Genomic DNA, 5,380 nt, shown 5'->3' with positions numbered 1-5,380 from the left:
TTACTTCAAAATCCATAGCATGATGGGTCCTTAGGTGTATTTTCTTTGTTTTAAAATTTTCATGATCTTCAAAACTCATCCTCTCCAAGACATAGCGTCTTGCATGGCATGGGATAAGCTAGTCAAATTGTAAAATATGGAAATTAGACGTTGAAATAGTTGAAGTCATGCTTAATTACAAAAAAAATACTTATCGTTGTTGCGTACCGTTTCAACATCGAAGGTCTCCTCGAGCTTAATGCTGAAGCGCCGATCTTCGTCCAGCTCAACGAACCTGTCGCACATACCTCGATCGTCGTGGCACCAGCTGCACTCCCCTGGGAGACTGTCGTCGTCCTAGTACGACATTTCCTACGTTCATAATTCAAAGATTAAACTTGTACATATTCTAGCACAAGTCATGCCAGAATTCACGGAAAAATCCGGCATGACCTTTGCTAAAAAAGGACATATCGAGCGCCTGAAATTTGCCGGAACGGAAATTAATCAACACTCCAGCAAAACATAAGCCACTCGAAGGTGTAACCTGCAAACATGACCGACCACTTGGGCAACCACATATCCTATGTGCGCAACACAAGATATACATGTTTTTATCTACATGGAGATTTGGCTGGTCTCACCTCAAGGTCGGAGGGGGTCGGTGACTGGGACGACGGCGGGGATGATGGAGGGGCTCCTTGATTTCTGCAAAACTAAAAACCCTATAAGTTATCACTAATATATCCTGAATAGTATCATACATATAACATCACTAATACAACTAAAACCATAGCGAACGACGGGTATCGACAACGAGGATGCGGGATAGCACTCGACGTCGATGCGGGAATAACTCCTTAAACTAAAAAAATAACAACAAATGTGACATGTTCAACTAGTTCTATTAATTCAACTAGTTCTCACTAAAAATAAACTTACTATAAATAGAAATAAACTAGTTCTTTCTAAAAATAAACTAGTTCAACTAGTTATATTAATTTTCTTACTTAAAATACATTAGTTCTATTAATTCAACTAGTTCTTACTAAAACCAAACTAGTTCCACTAGTTTATTAATTCACTTACTAATTATTTTAAACACTTACTAAAAACCATAAAAAAAACTACACTATACAATAGTAAAAACTACAGTGAAAACAGAAAAAAGAGATGGAGGGAGGAGGAAGGAGAGAGGAGGAGGGGGAGAAGGCCGGAGGAGGAGGAGGGAGGGGGCGGGGTGGAGGGGGAGGGGACGGGGGGTGGCCGGAGGAGGGGGAGGGAGGGGCGGCCGGAGGAGGAGGAAGGGGCGGGGGTGGAGGGGAGGGGGCGGCTAGAGGAGGAGGAGGGAGAGGGCGATCGGAGGAGGAGAAGGGAGGGGCACTGGAGGAGGGCGGCCGGAGGAGGAGGAGGAGGGAAGGGCAGCCGGAGGAGGAGGGGGGAGGAGGGAGTACCTCGGCGAGGAGCAGCGCGGCGGCGGCGGACGACGGATTTGGCTCGGGCGAGAGCGAGTGAGAGAGAGAGAGAGTGAGAGGGGGCAGTGAACCGCTCCAGGATAAGGTAAGTAAGTAGTATTGCGTTTAGGAGATACACGCTACTGCTAAGGGACGTAGTAGTAGCGCTGGTCGTTCATACGCGCTACTGCTAAGTGGGGCTAGCCATCTACGCCCAGTACAAGTATAGCAGTAGCGCGCTTTAGCAGAACGCGCTACTGCTAAAGTAGTAGCAGAAGCGCGGTCTAATTAAACTCACTATTACTAACTAGCAGTAACGCCCTGTTTTGTCCAGCGCTACTGCTAAGATGCTGTGTATAAGGTTTTCCCTAGTAGTGTCATTGGAGATCGATCCAGATCTTTAGAGGAGGGGGGGGGGGGGGGTATCAATTATCAACGGATACATACAACAATGTTCATCTTTTCATTTATAACTGTTAATTTGTTTGATCATTGTGGCCTTAGTTTGTACTATTGCTTACTTGTTAGTTACTTGGCGGCTATGTGCAGTGTGTCCCGTGAAACGGACAGGATCGTTGAGCTATCGCACGCAGCTGGGACTCAGCCCCGCGATTTGATTGTTGTTGTGAACTGCGAAAGATCGTGTTGATTTCACCGGCGATAGCACCAATTAGCCTACACTTTTGCTGGATCGGAGGCATGGCGCTAAAACGTTTCTCCCGCAATTTTAATCGTTGCCTCTAATGCATCTTTTGGCTACCTTAATGTTGTATTTCTCATCATGTCTAGTTCTCATATGTGATCCGTCAGGCAGTGGCGGAGCTTGAAAGAAATCTCTGGAGGGGCGAAGCTGTAAAAAAGTCAAATACAAAATCATACGAATACAACAATTTAGATATTGCAAGTATTGAGAAACTTAGAAAATTATATTGATCTTCTCCATAGTAGCTTACAAAATACATTTCTAATTATATAACAAAAGGAGCATTCGGTTCAAGACAGCAACACTGCACTACAGATTAGCTTTTCGTTTCTTTGCACCCTTAAAGTGCATAAGAACATCTTCATAGCTGTATTTCTCCGTGATTTCACTCTATTTTTACAAGCAAGCTATTGGCTAAATAATCATCTTCCATGGTGTTACGTAGCCCTGTCTTAATGATCTTCAAAGTTGAGAATGCTCACTCGGCACTTGCTGTAGAAACTGGAAGAGACAGAAGAAATTGCAACAATTGATCAATCAAATTGTAGATACAATGTCTCCTTCTCTCAAACAGATATCGACAAAGATTTCTTAAGGTTGACACATTTATCAACTCTTTATCATTGGAGGCATCCACAACAAAGTGTTCTAGTTGCTACGCCAATCGATAGATTTCCTGTTGGGTTGAATATGTTTGATCATGACTAACTCACAAATATCACCAGCTTTGAAATATCTGAATTTATTTTTAGGGATCAGGGTAGCACAATTGGTCAATAGATCCAGTACCTTGTCACTGAACCTGAATTCTAATTCATGTAGCTGAGTATCAAGTGTTGCGCGAAATATGTCCACCCGGAAATAATGCTCCTTAGTAAAATGATCTGGTTGGTAATGAACACGACCACCACGCATAATGTAAGTTTCTCCCAAACTTGGAATATCAATGGAATGATTTACACAGAACTCAACAAGCCTATCAAAAAAGGCCTCCCGCCATCATCTGATCTCATTTCATCAAGACAACCCTTTGTTGTGAACACTAGACGCATGGCATTTACTATGTCCTGCGATTTCTTTTGCAAAGCTTGACCAACATCTTCAGTTATCTCCAATATTTTTTCCATTAGACATAAGACAAATATGAACTGAAAAGTGAACAAATAGTTGAAAGCAATGTCTCCATCTGCACGAACTGAGCCAGCTGACCGATCAAAATCAAAATAATTGAACTTTCTACAATTTGCAGAGGGGAGATATAGACAGAGATCCAGCGAGGTCAGCTGCTCACCGGTTCACTAAGGCACTACAGGGAAGGAGGCCAGAGTGGAGGAGTGGATGCAACAGCGGCCATCCCTAGCTGGCTGCCCACCAGCGGCCAACGGTCACCCCCACGCGGCCACGCCGGCAAGCCACAACGGCCGGTCTGCAGGATGCCGGTTCCCCACACCCACTCTCAGGCATCCGCGGTCACAGGCAGCAGGTCAAAGGGGAAATCGATTAGGTCATTGTGGCACTAGTGGATGGTGGCTGGATTCGTTCGTCTCCAGGGCTCTAGGCAACACTAGTAGTAGTAGTAGTTGATAAATGGGCCTTCTGCAGGTTGTGGGTTGTATGTAATACATTGGGTCAGTAAAAAAAATTCGCTGCGGGCGACGGCCCAGGTTTGCGCCCACGTAGCTCCGCCGTTGCCGTCGGCCATGTGGTGTTGCTTTAAAGTTTGAGCCTAGCTTTCTGTATGTGATGTCTAAACATGTAGTGCTCCATTACAATGGTGTATTCACTTGTTGGGACAAGTGCGGTCGATATGACCTGAACTGTGTACATCAATCTATGGTGAAGAGGATACAATAATTAATAGGTTCTTTATTAATTTAATTAGCTCAATATCATCTTATAGTTAAGTAGGGAATGGTAGTAGAATAAATGTGCCCATCAATATTGTAAAATGATATGTTCTTAGCTTCGATTTACATTAATGATTTCTATTTTTACAGTTAATAAACCAACAAGTATATATGATATGTTAAAGGTTGTAACTAACTCCAAGGTTGAAGTGAGAAATAAAAACTAGAGTGCATGTGTTAACAATTACAGTTACCTACAAGGTAGTCGATAACTAGTTATTAGTACTTAAGTCATATAATCATGGCGTGGTTATACAATTATATAGGAGTAGAGGATACAATAATCATGAAAGGATTAGGCACTAGTAGAAAACAAGGCTTTGGTCAAAGAGCTTGATCTACACATTAGTCCCGGTTGCATTATGGACCAGGACTAATGTGAGCATTAGTCCCGGTTCGAGCGGCTAGGGCGTCTGGCAGGCATCAGTCCCGGTTCAAATGGGACCTTTAGTCCTGGCTGGAGACACCAACCGGGACTATGGGCACCAACCGGGACTAAAGGGCATCGCGCCCCTTAGACCCGGTTGGTGTCTCCAGCCGGGACTAAAGATTAGACCTTTAGTCCCGGTTGGAGACACCGACCGGGACTAAAGGGGTTGAGGATTTAGTCCCGGTTGGTGTCTCCAACCGGGACTAAAGGGTAGACATTTAGTCCCGGTTGGAGCCACCAACCGGGACTAAGGGGGTTCTGAAAGTTCCTTTTCTGTTTTTTCATTTGATTTTTTTAGTTCTTTGTTTTAAATTGCTTATATCTTTTAGGATATTTGATGTTGTTGGGAGATTCTTTTTGCATTAGATTCAAAATTTTGTTTAGTTTCTGTTTGTGTCATTAGTTTTCAAATTTGAATGATTTAAGTTTGAATTTGTTCAAATTTGCTTCAAACCCTATATTGTGAATAATTTAAGTTTAAAAATAGTTTTTAATTTAATTTTTTTGGCTCCAAGTCACATGTTAGATTGTTGTCACAGTAAGATTTATTTGGTTATTTATAGAATAATCTAAATTAGGATTTAATTTAAAACATTACTATTTTTCTTATGTAGTTGTTTTAGTTCTTTAATTGTTGTTTTCAGTTATTTTTAGTTAGCTTTCTGCAGGTTGTAACATATCAAGTATATTTCTGTTAGACATACGTAGATACATTTTTATAATTAATTTATATTAATTTCGGTACTGTTTTGTATTAATAGTTGTTTAGCCTTTAATAATAGTTGATAGAATTAGTTTTGCTATATTAAAAAGTAGTTCTTTTTGCCATTTTAATATAATGTGACTCTGACTTGGTTAACTTTGTTGTGACTCTGGCTGGGACGAACCATCCCAAACTAAAGGGGTT

Source organism: Triticum aestivum, chromosome 3B (genome assembly GCF_018294505.1).
Source record: "Triticum aestivum cultivar Chinese Spring chromosome 3B, IWGSC CS RefSeq v2.1, whole genome shotgun sequence".
In the NCBI taxonomy this organism is placed as follows: Eukaryota; Viridiplantae; Streptophyta; class Magnoliopsida; order Poales; family Poaceae; genus Triticum; species Triticum aestivum.
This window is presented reverse-complemented; position numbering follows the sequence as displayed.